Source organism: Coccinella septempunctata, chromosome 9, assembly GCF_907165205.1.
Source record: "Coccinella septempunctata chromosome 9, icCocSept1.1, whole genome shotgun sequence".
Taxonomy (NCBI): domain Eukaryota; kingdom Metazoa; phylum Arthropoda; class Insecta; order Coleoptera; family Coccinellidae; genus Coccinella; species Coccinella septempunctata.
In genome coordinates this window covers 11,080,989-11,100,354 of record NC_058197.1, presented here as the reverse complement: position 1 = coordinate 11,100,354, position 19,366 = coordinate 11,080,989, and the positions used below count along the sequence as shown (strand labels likewise).

Genomic DNA, 19,366 nt, shown 5'->3' with positions numbered 1-19,366 from the left:
TCTTTTTTCAATTTCACCAGGATTCGAATTGTAGCCAATGGCGAGACCTTTCGAGAAATTTTTTCATGTAGAATTTCATAGAGGAGATAATTGCACCTCGCAAAGTTAATAACATGAATGGATATTTGTTCTTCATTAAAAAAAAATTTTTTTGCCGAAAAATTGCTCTAAGTGATAGCGGCTAGAGGGGTAGTGATATCGAATTCATTTTTTGACCCGTCCCAGCGTTTTTTCCATCTCAAAGATCCAAATTCGGCGTGTGAAAGTTATCGATGGTCACTCGGTATAATAATAAAGCGATGAAAAAAAAATACACTCATGCAGGAAATTTAATTGCCTTTCCAACAAGGTGCTGCTCGACCCCTTTTCCCTATTCAAAAATGAGTGCTGTTAGGGGTAGTGATATCAAACTCATTTAAACACCCTTATTTGTCTCCCTTTCACCAAAATTTGACCTGTCTGAGCTTCCATCCCAAAGCTCAAAATTCGGGGTGAAAAGTTATGGATGGCCCACCCTGTATGATACATACAAATGAATTGGGAAAAAGGCTGTTTTTTCTTGAAGAATTTGGCAAAGGTACAAGTAAAAAGTTTACTACCTCATTCAATCTGTAATATACCTACCTACAACAAATAAAAAAAAAACTGAATAAAATTTGACAAATTTATTACATTTTATTTATAATAAAAGACAGATGTTTCTTGAAGGAATAGTGATTCGAGTTTCATACTATTTGGCCGAATCAGGAGTAAAAATTTGTTGAAAGTTAAATACTTCTCCAGTTTATCTGTAGTATACACCCTCGTATGCACCAAAAGTTGGAGAAAAGGACAGTTCAACAATTGCTTCTTGAAGGAATGGTGAGTTTATTGTATCACTATTTGGCCAAAGCATGAGATATAATTTGACAAACGTTCTGGAACACTCTATTGCATTTCTAATCCAAAAATAACAAGTTATTGAAAAACAGTGATGCTTGTATCACTCTTATTTGGTAGTGGCACGAATGCGAAGTCGTAAAAACGTTTAAATGAATTTTTTTCGACGAACATTTCGTGCGACTTCGTATTTAATTTGTGATACACATGAAGTTAAAGAAAAATATCGTGGTTTTGAGAAGAAAAAATCATTCTCTGTCTAATTATTCATTTCACTTATATAGTACAGGAATTCATTTCAATTTTTGTACTTATTTAGAAAATGGGATTAAGCTTTCGTTATATTTATCTTTACTCCATTGTCAACAGGTTCATTTCAAATTTGTGGTCGTTTTTTCTAGGTCCAATGCCCCACTTGTAATGCAAAAATGAACGTGTCAACGAAGCACCTGGTTCTGACGGTATTTGACCATACCAAAACAAGTAGCAAAAAGATTAAATATTCGTCTAATCATCCATTGTTTTGGTACTGGATGAATTTTCGATATTTTATCTCCACCAAATTTTTTATTGCCCAATCTGATATAATCTATCGAATAACTCACTAATTGAACCATCTTTGAAAAGAATGGAACTGATGTGGTTTTGTTATCATAAAATTAGTGGGCCAGAAGTTCCAGAAATCAATGACAGGCTAATTGTTCATTTCATTACCTCAACGTAATAATTAGCTGGATTATTCATCGGAATTGTTCACGGTAATTCAATCATTTATACACAGTGTTTCACGGAAAATTTTCCCAGAAAACGATTTTTGATATTGGAGTGTGAAGTTGAAGGTCATGCAATCGATCTTGAAAAAAATTTTGAATCACTAAAGTGACGAAACGAATTGAAAGAAAAATGGGCATAGGTTGGAATTTGTTTCATTTCTTCTCGAAATATGTCATGAGTTTCTCAGAAAACCAAAAAACAATCACTGAATAACAATTTTTTCACCAAAAAAACTTTGTTTACGATATGTAGTGTATCGCATTACGTCTATTAACCCACATAAAAAGATGCTAGCTGATTTTTTAATTCTCTCATTACATTTAGTTGCCCATCATCAAGCTACACTTGTGTATAAGTCTGATGGATATTTTTTCAGAAAATCAGAGCAGTGCCTCTTGTGAATTTTGTTTTTCCAAAGATGAAAGTTTTCCTAATCTCTCGTTTGAAAATTGATGCCGTTATCTAAGTAGAACTTCGAAATTGGTGGTATTTTCTTCACTTGAATCGAACAAGCGTTGTATATTGAGTGAAAAAAATATGTTTACAATGCGGTTCACAGTGGGTAATCTGTGGTATCAGGATAATTATAAGATTGGGTTATTCCAAAATAGTGCACTAGGTACCTCAACAACAAGAACAACTGAACATTATTTTAATTGCATTTACGTAGGTAGGAATTGCAGAAAATTTCCAAATTACAGGGCACTGTTTTTAGTGAATATCTGCGGTCATATTGTATATAATCAACTTTATTCTTCAACCGATAACCCCCAACACATGGTTTTGGAGAGAAATATGGCACCAATTTTGATTCCAATAACATTGCTTTTTATCATGTAAGGATGAAATATCATCTGAAAATTTTCAGGGTCAACTTATCCTAGAATTTTTTCGTTGCTTTTAATTTCGAGTTGCCATTAAAACCATGGACCTTGTCGCGAAATTAATCATTCAACTGGAAAAATTTATAACTTCAAAATAACAAGTTGACTTTGACACTGGAACCATATTTAATTCTTTTATTACCAGTATTTGTGGATTACCCATGAGGAGAGGTTATTGCCATTGAGAATTTGCGACTGCTGCATATACATATAGCACTTAGTGAAAGGTGTGGGTTGATACACTGCCTCAAAAGAATTTCTGCTTCGATTTAAAAAAAAGAAACCCTAGAAAACGAAGAAATTTATTTTTTCTCGCAATCAGAATAGCTCACAGTGCTCTTATGTCCTAAGATAACGAAATAAGGTTAGGCATTTTTAGTTTTCCTTTTTTTTTTGAGTAGGTAGTATATATTAGGAATTAAATATTCATCTTTAAAGTTCAAGGTTATTGATTTCAACTTTGTCTGATTTTCCTTTGTTTGTTGAACCTACACCTCAATACAGATCGCCTTTCTACCTGGATAGGAATGGGATTAGAAAATATTTATAAAAAGAAACAATAGCTACAACCGGGTCTTGCATATTTAATAAAACTTGATATTGTATTCTAGCCATTTTTGAAGAAAGCATGTTCAAAAAATTCGTCGTCAAGTAATCCAACTTCTGGTTTCATCAACACTATAAGGTTACTTAAGTCCAAATTTGTAAATTCGATAAACTGTCCAAGCTTCTGTACTTCTTTGGTCTTCAGAGGGTGGAAGAAAAAGAAATACTAGCATACTCTGGAACAATTCACAACCATTTACAATTTTCAACGTTTATTTGTATCGAACTTGACAGAAAAACTCTGAATTGGTATGGCAGAATCGAAGCACAGTTTATTAACCTACTAATTTCCTAAACCTACGTGAGGTTTATCTTCGAAAGCTCGATACTTCTTGGAAAAAAACTGTGGATCTGTTCTATCTGTTTCTATTTGAGTTAAGTGTTTCTATTGTCGATATTATGAATAAATTGTCTGTAACGAATCAACATAATTCGTATCTGTACGGATCATCAGATTAATGGTATTATTAATATCATGAGCTCCAGACTGTATGATTTTAATGATTCTTACTGAACATCTTGGATCGTTTACACAAACTTCTAATCAATTACATTTGCTTCGTCGCAATAACAGTCACTTTGTTTTACTCAATGAATCCACCTTAGTTTATATTTTCATATTTGATCATTGTTAACCTTATATTGTATTAGCAACCATTGAAACATGTTGAAATCTTCTTCAATGCAAATGTCCTTGTACCAAAATCTCAAATGAACCAGCTTTTTACCACTTCGCCTTTGGCTAACCTGATAATTCTCATGTATGCCTTGTTATTGAGGTTGCTTCATCGCCATTCTTGACTTTTTACTCTCCTTCAGCGGTAGAGTTGAACATGTCGGTAATTTTCAACACCAATGATTCTCTTTGTGGATTCAACGTATACGCTAGTATTACTTCAGATGATGATTTCATAGTCAAGTCCCATTCCACAAATATAATGGAGTTTTCTTTTGAGAATTGATGGAAACTTTTCAATTTCCAAATCATGCAGGGTGTCAATGAATAGCGAAAACATTCCTGGTCAGAAAATAGTATGCAGTGTGAAAATTGCTAATTAGGTATCATCTTTAGGGGGCTGTATCTAAGCATGGGCTGTTAAAAAAAATATATGAAGGACCTACTCTATTTTTTGATAACTCTTAAGTTTTTCGCAACTATTCATTCACACCCTGCATGACAGTTTATCCTACCTCTTTCTGATAGCTTTGAAATTGTTTTTTTTTACATTGAGGTACTGAAGTACCCTTTCAGAAGAAACTAAATATCACTTGAAATAATTTTGTACGAGAATACAGTTGAAAAATTTAAAAGGGGCTGCTTTTTACCTGAAAAAAATTTATTAATCGGATTTAGATGAGTGTTTATCGTTACTGATATATTTTTTTTATATTCCAGTTGGGTGACAGAAATTTTCAGGTTCGATTAATTGCTTCCTAGCAGTGAGAAAACATTCAATTAGCTTTTAAACGCCATTTTTCTTCGTAGACAAATAAGTAGAATAAACGGATTCGAGTACCTATCAGTAATTTTTTCGATAATGAAATTATCATTGAGTATAGGCGAATACATGAATTGAATTCGAAAAATGACAGCTGAGCCTCAATAACATGATTGGTATTTTGCAAGAAAATGTATGAACAATTCCAAACTGGTTGCCACCATGATATCATGGTAACACGATAAAAAGCAATAATTCACCATATTTCTTGATTCTTACTTAATGCTTCGATTTTGCAAGGGACAATGTACTGGAAAGCGTTAGAATCGGAACTAGTATGTAACTGTTTACTTCGGTACTACTCAGGTAGCATTCTTGTCAATGGAACAAGGATACTCAGTTCTTGTTTACTGTGTTTATACGCGAAGAATTGTGAATATGCAGACTTTTTTTCACGCAAAACATTTTCACTTTTGAGTACATTTTGCTGTTCTTTTATATTTCCAGAATTTTTCATATTTATTCATTTTTTTCTAGGTATGCTGAAATATCAAGGCTCATCCAAAGCAGTAAGTTGTTCGAAAACGCATTGCAACGACAATTCAGAATTGTCGAGTTAGTCATGAATCAGCAGGAATTCCCAGAGAGGCTGGAACATATGAAAACAGTGGTGTTTAGCGGTGTTGGGATCATTGTACCTCATCAGTACAGTGCAGTGTTACACATCTCAACCAGAGGATGGTGTCTTTGAGCGTCAATTGAGGTGTCAATTTCGAACAGAAAGTTAAGCTTGTCGATAAAAAACTCAGCTGACCTCTTACCCTCTTGGAGTACATCACAAACTCCTCAATTATTATTAGAAAGTTGCGTATCTTAAATTAAAAATTTGCCTAATCCAGAAATTTTTCACAGAATAGAAAATTCACTGCGCAAAAGAATTAACGCACATTATGGAAATCTCAAATTTATTCTACAACTGAAGGTGTTCTCAATGATAATTATTTTTATCAGAATTATGCATGCATATGTTATCCACTTTCAACGGTTTTCTTCAATACAGATGTTTTTCCCAGCAGGAATAAAAAAAGATGATATTATCAGATTTTGAATGGCTCCATTCTAAAATCAGTTGTTCTCGATAAATTCTAGTGATCAATAGTTTTTCTTTCGTTTGATTTTCTACACTCGATCGCTTCATCATGTCGCGCAGTCGAGGTATCGGTTGCTCTCAATGTTCTATTAAAATAGACAGAAACGATGATTCCGTTTGTTGCAATAGTTGTAAAAAAACTTTTCATATTAGATGTGTCAAGTTATCTGTGGAAAATTTCAACAAGATTCGTGAAAATTCCGCAAATAATTGGATTTGTGGGACCTGTCCTCAACCCGATGTTCCAGAGGTGGGACGAAATGAGTTGGTCGTAACTAAAGAAGACTTAGCCGCTATGAGGTTGGAAATCGTGAGTGAACTATCCTCTGTTTTTCTAAAGGAAATTGATTCCTTGAAAACTATGCTGGAATGTCAAACTAAACAAATACAGGACCTAAAAAAAGAAATATGCGTACTATCTATGAACAAAAACGTTATCACAGAAACAACTGTTATGGGTGATTCCGAGATCCCACATCTTGGGAATTCCGTTGCGGTCTCATCTGGGTCGAATACGTTTCAACCTAATATGGTTATTAATCATAGTAATAAAGAAAATATCAACAAGGGGTTAGCAGTGGCGGATCCGGATGAGAGACGTCTAATGGAAGGCGATGTCACTACAGGATGGAATGTGGTGACATCTAGAAAACAAAAACAAAAACTCCGTAAACAACCTCTTATGCCTGTTAATGTTGGGCCATCCAAAAGACTCTCGAGGCCAATAGTGGGCACATCAAAATCTGGCACCCTTCAAGTCGTCCCAAAAAAACATCTTACGCATTTACATATTTCGCGTCTGAGTCCTTCCACCACTGTGGAGGTATTGAGGGATTTCGTTGGTCAGCTCATACCCGATGTCAATTGTGAGAAACTATCATCAAAAAAACCTGACATTTACTCGTCGTTCAAGGTCACTATACCAGCTGAATCTCTACAAGATGTCTTGGATCCTAACTTCTGGCCAGAGGGTGTGGCTGTAAATAAATTTTTTATGAAACGTCGTCAACCAAGCGTGATCCCTTAGATGATAGATTGAATAATGTTAGGGTTCATGACAGTTCTACGTCTTTCGATAAGTTGACAATAGTACAATTGAATACTCAAAGCATTTCGAATAAAATTAACCAACTCGAGGTCTTCTCTGATCTCGAGAAGCCTGATATTTTGTCTATCGCCGAACATTGGTGCACTGAAATAGAGATTACTTTCATGAACCTCGAAAATTATGTCTTAGCCGCCTCATATTGCCGTCCAACAAGACTATGCGGGGGTACAGCAATTTACGTTAAGAATACGCATCAATTCAAGAATATTTCTCAGATTCAGAAATTCTCACTAGAAATGCACTGCGAATTTTGTGCAGTAAATTTGAAACATATGTCTTATAGCATTTGTGTGTTAAGTGTCTACAGGCCTCCGTCAGGTGACATTGAATTGTTCAGCAAAATGTTCACTTGTGCTCTAAATTTTTGTTGCTCAGGATGGAAGTCAATTTTCGTTTGTGGAGATCTTAATATTAATTACTTCGAATCCCATGGTTATTTGGATTGCCTTCTGTTAGAGTTTGGCCTTAGTACAACTTCTTCAGACGCCACAAGAATTTTCACCAATATTCATGGCAAGACGTCATCTTCCAAAATTGATTATATTTTAACTAACGTTGATAAAGAACTTCTGACTGCTAAGGTTGTTGATACTGATATTGGTGATCACAAAGCAATAATTGTCTCCTTTATTACAAACACAAGGAAGATCCCCACTACTTGTGATTATCGCGCATTTCGGATTTTTTCCGAAGAGAATCTTCTGAATCTTGCCACTACAGCCTCCTCTACTTCATTTGAGGACATATATAGGGAAACTAATTTTGAAGACGATTTTATGCAGTTTTCCAGTATTCTGAAGATTCTGCTTGACTCCGCTTGCCCCATCAAACATAAAAAACTTCTGAATGACCGGAAAACTCAGTGGATAACTGAGGAAATAAGGACAGCAAATCGCGAATTGAAAAATTCTCATTGGCTTTCACAACAGTTGAAATCTGACAGGACCAGAGAACTCTACATCACAAAGAAAAAGGAGTACAAGAAAATGTTGAACCTGGCCAAGTTCAGTTTCCATAAAAATCTCATAGATAGTTCTAGCAACAAGGTCAAAACAATATGGAACCTAGTTCGGAGGCAGACTGCTAACAAGAGCTGCCGTAGTTCAATCACTTTGAATATAGACGGGAGAATACATTGTGACGAATTGGAAGTGGCTAATATTTTCGCTGAATATTTTTCCAACATTTGTTCTGCAAGTTTAAACCAGCATTTCCGGAACGGGCTATCGAGCTCCTGTACAACTGAGCCGCTATCGGATAGAAATTTCTTTTTCTTTCCGGTAGTTACCGAGGAGGTCCATGCCGTTATCAATGGCCTGAAAAATAAAAATAGCTCTGGGTATGACATGATTTCCGTTAGGGTTTTGAGGGTTCTCTCACCTTATATCTCTGAGCATCTCGCCCATCTGATTAACTTGTCGGTCACTTCAGGCAGGTTTCCTAGCGTCTTAAAAACTGCTAAGGTTATTCCCGTACACAAGAAGAATGCTGCTGACGATATTGCGAATTATCGTCCAATATCTCTCTTGAGCACTCTGTCGAAAGTCATGGAGAAACTAATTCTCAATAGAATGTTGGATTACTTAAATAAATTTTCGTTGATCACAGAAAGCCAACATGGCTTTCGACTCAACCGGTCGACCAATACAGCTGCTTGCGACTTGATCAATTTTGTATACGACTGCTTGGATGGCGAATCGCATGTAGCAGGACTTTTTTTTGATGAGTCGAGAGCATTCGACTGTTTGAATTTCGATTTTATTCTGGCTAAGTTGTATAGCCTCGGATTTAGGGGTGTCTTTCTCGACTGGGTTAGAGATTTTCTGGAAAACAGAGACTTCTACGTTCGTGTAGGCCAGCAAGAATCTTCCAAATATCTGACGGAACTAGGAGTCCCGCAGGGTTCTGTATTGGGACCTCTTTTATTTATTTTATTTATCAATGATCTTCCTCTTTATGTTATTGTTTATGCATCGATCTTAGCACATATCAAAATAGTCTTGTTTGCTGACGATACTTCTTTTATAATTCGAGCATCCAGCCTTGTTGAACTCACCGCTAGGTGTGAACTTGTAGTGCGCTGTTTTACTGATGGGTGTTTTCGGAATTCTATAATCCTGAATATAAATAAGACTGATCTCCTGTACTTTCAGTCGCGAGATATGAATTGCCAGCTGAGCTTGAAACTTTCGACAGGTGAGTTGAAGAATTCCGATTGTGTAAAGTTCCTCGGACTGTGGGTTGACGGGGTTCTGAGTTGGAAGAATCATGTTGACTCAGTTTGTTCGAAATTGGGTAGTGCATACTTCGACATTAGGAGTCTCAAGCAGATTCTACCAAAAGAATCTCTAATTTGTATTTATTACTCACTTGTCTTCTCTCATCTGAGTTATAACGTAGTATTATGGGGCGAGTCGTCTACAAGTTATCGTGTATTTATCGCACAGAAGAAGATCATTCGACTCATATTCAATCTTTCACCTATGGAGTCCTGTAGACCCTACTTTGTTGGGAGCAGATTGTTGAGTTTTCCCTGTATTTTTTTACTTGAATGTTTACTATATATTAAAAGAAACATTGGTTCACTGAAGAAATGCTCTGATTTTCATTGTTACAATACCAGGCATAAGGATATTCTCTGTATTCCAAAACATAGAACAACTAAATTTGAGCACTCACCCATGTACTGTGGTATCAAGCTTTTTAATCATCTTCCAGAGAAGTTAAAGGTTTTGGAGTACAGAGAATTCAAGAGAGAAATAAAGGAATTATTGATTGTGAATTGTTTTTATAGTGTTGGTGAATTTTTGAATTTTTCTATTGTTTGAGGTTTATGGATTTTTTTCATTTACTTTTCTTTGTTACTAGGGTATTAATCTATTTTTCTTAATTTTTCATTTTGTTTTCATTTCTGACGTGTTCTATACAGATGTAACCTGTCCTAAAGAATAAATAAAATTATTATTATTATTATTATTATTATGCAACGCGAAACACGCAATTTGACCCAAGAAGAATGTGCCCAAGCGGTAGTTTTGCTAGAAGAAGGGTGGACATACACAAGAATTGCAGAAAGGTTTGGAGTTTCCCATACAAGTGTGTCCAGAATGTTGCAGCGATTCAGGGAGACAGGTATGAATGTCCGAAGACCAGGACAGGGTAGACCACGGGTAACAACTGCCATTCAAGAACGTTACTTGAGAGTTTCTTCGTTGAGACAACGGTTTGCAACCGCTCGCCTCCTTCAAATTCAGCTTGAGCAAACTCATGAGGTGCAAATTAGCACTCAGACAATAAGAAATCGCCTCAGAGAATATGATTTCGGGCCTCGTGCCGCGGCAAGAGGCCCAGCTCTTACCCCAGTCCATCGAAGGGCGCGTTTGGATTTCGCGAGAGAGCATATCCATTGGGAAGAGGCCGATTGGGAAAGAGTTCTCTTCACAGATGAGTCGAGATTCTGCCTCTACCATTGACGTCCACATGAAAGATATGCTCAGTGCAATTTCCTAAATACTACTGGTTTCGGGAGAGGATCGATTATGGTATGGGGTGGAATATCTTTGACTGCTCGCACAGACCTAGTGGTCGTTGATAATGGAGCTATGAATGCTGATAAGTATATAAGGAATATTCTTGAAGAGCATGTAGTGCCATTTGCCCCATACATTGGTGAAAATTTCATTTTTATGGACGATAATGCCAGACCTTGAAGAGGTTGAAGTCTCTCGAATGGAATGTCCAGCAAGAAGTCCAGATCTCAATCCGATTGAGCAGGTTTGAGACAACCTCAATAGAAGGCTGAGAAGTTCAGAAAATCATCCAGCTACTCTTAATGACTTAGGAATCCAACTCGGAGAAATCTGGGAAGGATTAGATCAGAACATTTTAAGATCACTCATTTTGAGTATGAACCGTCGTTGCCGAGCTGTAATTAACGCAAGGGGTGGAAATACCAAGTATTAAATCACTTATCAGCATTTCAGTATTTTGAAAATTGTTCACTTTCCTTCTTTCACATAATATTCGGTGAAATCCTGATTTTTTTTTTCATTTAATGTGTCTTGCTTCGTACAAAACCTTCCCGAGATAACATAAAAAATAAGTTATAAAGTCAATGTAGAGTTAACTTTCATTAAAATTGAGATTTTCAGAATGTGCGTTAATTTGTTTGCGCAGTGTATTTATTTCATATTCGATTCATAACCTTCATTATTGATGATGAGGGGTTGAAAAGGCAAAAACCAGTCAGTTTTTTCGTTTTTATTCCCTTTCTAGTGTGTATTAACGAAGTCGCTCGAGTGAGATTTGCAATACAATTGCGACAGTGAAATTTAAGGTGTACACAACGCATAATTCACAGAAACCAATATCTAATACGCTCCAGGTGATTGAAACAGGTGGAAAAATGCGTACAACCTTGCGTTCACGTTATTTTTGTTGAGAAGGAACGAAGATTCCAAAAGCGTTGCAACGATGTAATTTCTTAACCCGTAAGACAATCGGCAATGAACTTGGTGTGATTAATCATGTAGTTTATGAATTATTCAGGCGGCAGTGAATTGGGATTCGATGAATGCTCTTAGTTCTTCCTCGTACTGATTGAATAACATTAATCTTGATACATTTTACGGGTTTTCTCATGCAAAATCTGAACTACAAGGAAACTCACATTCAGTGACACAATGAAAAAGATGAGGGCTAAACGTCCAAAGATATATTTATGCAAATCATAAAAAACGAGGTTGTTGTCTTTGATATATTTAGATTTCCTGAATATTCCGTTCATTGATGCATTCGCAGTCTGAAAAACTGAACAGGTCGTAAAGTTTAAACAGAGGCGGCTTTAACGAATAGTAATGTAATTTAACCGAATCAGGATAGCTTAAAGTTCATTCTACAGTTGTTGGAGAAACAGCCTGATTTATAATTTATAATAGCAAAAAGTTTGAAACCAGAAGGAATCCATGGAAATTCAGTTATGTGAAGAGAAAGCATTCTGTAAGGTACTATAGTTGTATTTTGTTGTGTTTTTTTATTTTCTTTCTCATGTCTGACCTATTTTCTCTTCGTAGTGTGAATTCGATTATGAAAATAAAGATTCTTGTTATGATTTTCTTCTCCAGAGTAACATTCACTTATCCCAGATATCTCAGATATCAAATGGATCAAGCTCTGTTGGAGTCCTCTCCCAGTTTTTGGCTCATGTTGTTGGTCGGGTCCGGGATGCTCCTCTTCGTCTCTTTGGTCTCCGTTGGGTCCCTGATCTCCCCGCAGTTCCTGTCGAAGTGGATGGTGTTCTTTTCCATGTTCTTCTGAATTTCCCAGGAACTAGCAGTAACGCTTTCTGCAGGACTCTACAAATATTTTCGTGCAACTGAAGTCTCCTCAAATTCTCTGGTAGTTTATTCCGTATCAAGCCTGTAGATGAAATGACAATAGGGGTGGTATTGATATCTTTCAACTTCCACTGTGTCCTGGTTTGTTCCTCGAAGTCCCTATACTTCGAAATGTTCGATGTGCCTATCTAGTAGGTTGTAGTTGTTTGGAGTCGTCTATGAATAGTGCTCCATTCTCATCCTTATTCAGTAAAATGAGGTCAGATCTATTGTGAGTTATTTTCCTGTCTGTGAGAACCTTGTGATCCCAAAAGAGCTTGTGATGATCATTTTCCTAAACAGCATCCGGTTGATAATTGTAATAGGGAACCTTTTGTGATCTGGGTAGCTCAGTGCTGAGGAAGTGTAGGTATTAATTGCTTTGGTCAGGTTCTTGCTGTTTAGTCTTTCTCTCATCCTTCTTGATCTTCGAGTGAACTTCTCAGTCAATTATCTCTTTGTCTGGGTCAGATTGATCCGTCTTGCCTGTTCGATCCCTAAATACTTACTTGTAAGTATCTCTTTCCTTCAAAACTTCGATTTTCGAACCTTCCTTGAGTTTGAATGTCCGTCTACTATTTTGTCACTTTTTTATATTAACAAGACGACATTTTTCTTATCCAAACTTCATTTTCATATCGTGGGAGATGATTATCATTATTAGGTATTTTACTTCGATTTCTATAATCAGCTTGATTTCATTGTTTATTCCACAAAATTTCAGTTGAGACTCGTATATGCTCTCAGAACCCTCAGAAAGTTCCACTGAGAACCTCAGAAAAGTCTGTATCCTACTGAAAGTCAACACTGAATTCTGACCTATCTCCCCAAGTCTTCAACATCTTCATTGGTTACATGTTTTTTGAATAATTCAATTTGGGTAAAACACGAAATATTTCTTATTGGTATACTCAGCATGTATTATGTTGCCAATCCTTCACGTCTCGTAGTTGTTTCTTCAAATTTCCATTCTTCAACTTCTTCAAATGGATTCATGGCTATTCTGTCACGAATCATCGATAAATATACATAAAAACATATCAATCTTCCCGAAGAATGCCAAATAGGAACGCAAATATCGATGTTTTATTCATGAGATCATTGAATGGTGCAATATTCTGAAAATACCATCGCTTTGTTCATCAAGGACAAGGAATCTGCAAGAATAAGTGAAAGAATTGTTAATGGCAGTCTCAAAAATCAAGAACCAGTCGGGGAAGTTCAAAAATAATGGACAAAAAAGTAGTTCAACTTAAGGAGTATCTCTGTATTTCTATCCTAAACTTTATCAATCACTATCATTGATCGATTTATATGAGTTTCCTTATATGATAATTAATTGAAATAGGCTCATATTTCAACAAAAATTGACGTAAATGGATGATTTGATGCCAATATGGTAAACAATATTTGTTGGCATGATTGTGTTCCTAATTTCGGATATAGGATCTCCCAGAAAATAAGGTAGTACCTAGTAGGTATAATGAGGAATCAGACAGATTTTGAGACGACATAGTTGGCTTTGAAAATTCAAAGAGTCCTTCAAATAAGTTCAAGGTATACCTACTCGTAGTAAAGAACTCAGCTGCTCCACAGAATATTGTACTCACTGAACGTGGAATCCCTTAAAGTGTTTTTGTGTTCCTGAGCAATTTTTAAAAATAGTGCTTAGTGATTGGAAAACCAGAAGGCGTTAGTAGTTTGGCTTAGCGATCCCTAAAGAGTGTCCGCATCATTCAACTTTTTTTGTTGTTTTTTAGATCAGGAAAATGATACCTGTAGATTTGCACTTATAGATACGCATAGTGCCTCCGGAATTCATATACTTTTCAATGAAAGCATTACTCTCTCATAAGAAAGAAGTATCAAATCTGTTTTTCTTCGAAAAGTTTTTTTCCGTACTTACTCTGTTTTTTGTCATATTTAATATTTTGTTAAATCTTTCAAATCTGATGAATTTCAAGAAGTAAATCGAGAACTTTTTGTGAAAATCGTTCTCAGTGCTCGTGACACTTAGTGCCCTTTTTTCAGAACTCAATAGCCCTGCTAACACACCAATTTTCACGTATTAAAGAGTTTATTTTGGGAAAAGATTTATTCAATCAAGAATATATTGTGTTTCTTTTCAATTCTTCAAATTAAAGTCAAGGTGCTATTGTAATTGGAATGTGGCGCCATCTGATAACCACCGTTGAAGTTTTCATGGAGTAGTTGTCCAAAAAATCTATTCATGCAATATCCATGGGTATAAAACCTTTGCGGTATAACAAACATACGGCATTCTATCAATCAAGAGGTGAATTAAAGTCGAAAATATTGTTCCATTCACCGAAAGATATATTCAGCATTGCGCATTCACCATATGATTATGCTATTTATGCTCTTTATCAAAAGAATATATATTTTTTACTCTATGTTTTGGGAAAATAGATAGTTTTTTTTCTTAAATCTTTTATGCTTATTGAGGAAGATCTCTAGTAGTAGAGAGGAAGTTTTATCGTTCTTTGATATAGTTTCATTTCCAGCTCAAATAAACATTATTCAGAAAATTTGACGGACTCGAAATGGTTAAAAGAACATTCACCAAATAAATTCAATATGTATCTACATTTTATGTCTGAAGCTTGCTAGCTTCCTTATCCTTAATAATCAGTTCAATCTAACTTAAATAACCTTCTGATGATGAATTTAAGAGATGAATTACCTACATTTGAGCTCAGTTGATTTTTATCTAAATTTCAAATTGTCTAATCGATGTACATCTTACTTGAACAAAAGAATTTTTAGTCATGTGCAGTTTAGGGAATTTACAAAAATACTTTTTCAAATTTTTTGTGTAACTATTTGCACAAAGTGAAATATTATATTATATTTTATTTAACTAGGGATGAAACATAGATTTCATAATTAGTGACAAATTCCATTTATTTAAATGTTACTAGGTGAAAACATAAATTGTAAATTGATTATTATAAATATTGATAACACAATTATTGCAATTGTTCAAATTAGTTTCCGATGACAAACTTGTTTTATGGCTAGCACTGGCTGTTATTTGGGAAGTGGGGCATACTGTATTAGATGTTCCACCAAGTTCATCTTGTGTCTTTTTTTCATTTTCAATGGAATACTCAACATATCTCTCCGCAACAGTGCTTGATTTCCAAACACCGTGCCTCTTCAAGTTTGAAATATCTGATGCGCAACTGTCAGTTGATAAAGTTGCAGAGTTTCTTTTGAAGCAGTGGCCAGTATATAGATCAGGATTTGAAAGTCCAAGAAATTGTGTAATAACTTTTGGCACACTGCTAAACGTGTTACAGGATTCCTGGTACATTTCCATTTACATATTTCGCAAAAAATCTATTGTATTTAAGGTTTTGAAACGCTTTAATATATTTTCTTGAAATTTTAACAAAATTCATATTCATATTTTCAATGCAAACTGCTGATGTATAATTTCTATCATTTTTCTTGACGAAGGGATATAAACAGGAAAATGGCTTCCTCAATCTATAACACTTTCAAATGGAATAAATGTTAACTATGCCTTTCCGCAAGCTCCTCCCATTTCAATCATCATTACAACCTTAGCCATTAAGTATACTTGGTCATCAGCTTCTAACAAAAATTTGGCAAAATCTTGTTGGTAAAAACTTTCGACTTCCCAGTTTTCAGATTTGATTCGGATTTACATTGAGTAAATTGTTCTTAATTTGGATAGTTTTAGAACTTTCTCACACAGAATATCTCGCAAAATTTGGCACAATTATTATATAATTATACATAAATAGCTATTCTTAATCTTTACTGAATATTGATTCCTTTTTTGTGATTATGCCATCAGTTCGAAAAATGTGCTAATCTGAAAAAAAAATTGTGAGCTGTTTTTGTTATATAGAAATGAACGCAATTTTCTTTGAATCCCTAATTTCTTGACTTGAAAATTTTTTCGTTGGAAAAAATGAAAGTTCGATGACATAATCATCGAAAGAATTAGAAAAAAACGCTTCTCAAAATCAGAATTTTTTAGACTGTTCGAAATAGATACACACTTACAAGATGAACTTGAAATTTTCTATGCTTTTATAATAGAATTTATTACTTTTGTACATCAAAATATCTTCACTTACCTTCCTTCTCCAAAGAACCAGCAACAATGTTGGAATGAAACCATTTTTAACGTCAACAATTTTATTGGGAAAATATCAACAAAGATGCTTGATCTAAACAGTGATCATGAATTAATAAAATTATTCTCTCGCTATAATACAACATGTACACATAAAAAATTATCACAACAATATAAAAATAGTCCATTTCTTCACCTAGAGTATATTTACAACGTCGAAAAGCCTCATGGAATTGTGAACCTTGGCAACCTAGTCTCGGTATTCACAAGCTTACAACTACATATCTTCTTCGTAGACTGTTTTTGTTCATCTTAGCTTCTCTTAGCAATATTTCCGATTCATAAAAATTGTTCTGTAACACTAAAGAACCCGAAAACTTGGGTAGCTATATTGCAATCTGCCCAGCACTGAACGGATCAACTCCATTCTCACAAACTTAAAACTATACAATACAAAGAAATTAGCGTCCCATAAAAGGATGCTGATTTTCAATGTCGATTGGTTTCAACGAGATGGGAAGGTTAGCCACCTCGTTTAAAGAACTTCTACCGTTCCTTTGATCATTTACACAACAGGAAGAGCTGAATTTTGTTAATTTTCATATTTTTATAACGATTTTATTCTAATATTATGCAAAATAGTTGCTTCATTGGATACGGAACGAGATTGGAAATTCGGTAAGCTTGAAGGTAGTTCAGGCACGATTGAGTTTTATGTGCAAATCATGATATATACAGCGTGAAATGTCACAAGAGCTCACCAGAGTTTCAATAACTACAACTGAGTTTTCCTGAATAGTTATCTTCTAGATACTAAGCTCATTAATTATCTAGATGAGTTGGAAATTGGTCTACCAACTCTTGCTGAACTCTGGCAGATACAGAGCAATCCTTTGCCTAAAACTAGGGAAACTGATCGAATACTGACCTGGCAATTACTCAAGAATGTTCTTATTTACGAATCATCTTCCATTAAGTGAATCTGTGCTGAGATTTCGCGATCAATATTATTTCGATAACGTGAAGATTCATCTTCGTCTCATTCTACACATATACAGAATATTTTCAATGCGACTTTTTTATGGAAGGTCTCATGAAGTCATTTCACCAAAAATCACTTTTACGAGGTATTTAAGATTGCGGAATTATCATCCCCTCAAGTTTCCATTAATTTTCACTGGGACTGGAAGGCAACACCAGAAGAAAGAAGAATTAAGACACGATATTGAAAGTGCTTATAGTTGTGTTCGTTGTCAAGATGCTTTGTTTGCTACCGCACCTTTATCCCATTTTTATGCACGGTAATACTGTGCGGAAATCAAACTACTTGTGACAACTTTGAGGAAATCAGGAAGCCAAAAAGCTCAAGTTATCATCCCATCAAATGCGATGGATTTTCATTAATTTTCAAGTACAAGACTCTAAGGCAACACCAGAGTAGAGAATATTTAAGACACGATACTCAAAGTGCTTTTAGTAGTGTTCGTTGTCAAGATGCTTTGCTTGCTACCGCACCTTTATCATTTTTTTTTTCAGGGTAATACTGTGCGAAAATCAAACTACTTGTGACAACTTTGAGGAAATCAGGAAGCCAAAAAGCTCAAGTTATCATCCCATCAAGTGCGATGCATTTTCATTAATTTTCAAGTACAAGACTGTAAGGCAACACCAGAAGAAAGAAGAATTGATACACGATATTGAAAGTGCTTGTAGTAGTATTCGTTGTCAAGATGCTTTGTTTGCTACCGCACCTTTATACCATTTTTATTCAGGGTAATACTGTGCGACAATCAAACTACTTGTGACAACTTTGAGGAAATCAGGAAGCCAAAAAGCTCAAGTTATCATCCCATCAAGTGCGATGCATTTTCATTAATTTTCAAGTACAAGACTGTAAGGCAACACCAGAAGAAAGAAGAATTGATACACGATATTGAAAGTGCTTGTAGTAGTGTTCGTTGTCAAGATGCTTTGTTTGCTACCGCACCTTTATACCATTTTTATTCAGGGTAATACTGTGCGAAAATCAAACTACTTGTGACAACTTTGAGGAAATCAGGAAGCCAAAAAGCTCAAATTATCATCCCATCAAGTGCGATGCATTTCCATTAATTTTCAAGTAGAAGACTCTAAAGCCCGTGTGCAACAGCCGAGAATTCTTTACCGTTACATACGCACTTTCGGTAGAATTCTCTGTTCAGTTGCATACAAAATAATCTTTGCCGTTTTCTTATCAAAATTTGGTAGAGAATTCTCGGCTGTTACAAACGGGCTCTAGGCAACACCAGAGAAGAGAATATTTAAGACACGATACTGAAAGTCCTTGTAGTAGTGTTCGTTTTCAAGATGCCCTGTTTGCTACCGTACCTTTATCCCATTTTTATGCAGGGTAATACTGTGTGGAAATCAAACTACTTGTGACAACTTTGAGGAAATCAGGAAGCCAAAGAAGTACGATACAATTCCATTAATCTTCAAATACAAGACTGTAAGGAAACACCAGAAGCAAGAAGAATAGAGAAACGATATTGCAAGTGCTTGTTGTCAAGATGCTTTTTTTGCTACCGCACCTTCATCCCATTTGTATGCAGGGTAACTGTGCGGAAATCAAACTACAGTGACAACTTTGAGGAAATCAGGAAGCCAAAAAGCTCAAATTCCCTCATTCCCTCAAGTGCGATGAATTTCCATTAATTTTCAAGTACAAGACTATAAGGCAACACCACAAGAAAGAAAAATTAAGACACGATATTGAAAGTGCTAGTAGTAATGTTCGTTGTCAAGATGCTTTATTTGCTACCTCACTTTTATCCCATTTTTATGCAGGGTAATACTCTACGGAAATCAAACTACCTGTGACAACTTTGGGAAAATCAGGAAGCCAAAAAGCTCAATATTCTAAATAGAACCATATGGTTGATTCAATTATAACTCGACGAAGTGTTTTCCTTTTTTTTCTGATGAGCACAGTTTCGTTTGGACAATTTTTGGTGAAACGATTTATTTTGACCATCTTGAC

The 19,366-nt window shown here is 35.3% G+C and overlaps 1 protein-coding gene across 1 annotated transcript in view; it reads left to right on the top strand.

Moving 5' to 3' along the window:
• LOC123320672 (flotillin-2) overlaps positions 1–19,366 on the top strand; it is a 248,107-nt gene that overhangs the window by 76,268 nt on the left and 152,473 nt on the right. The window lies entirely within an intron of this gene.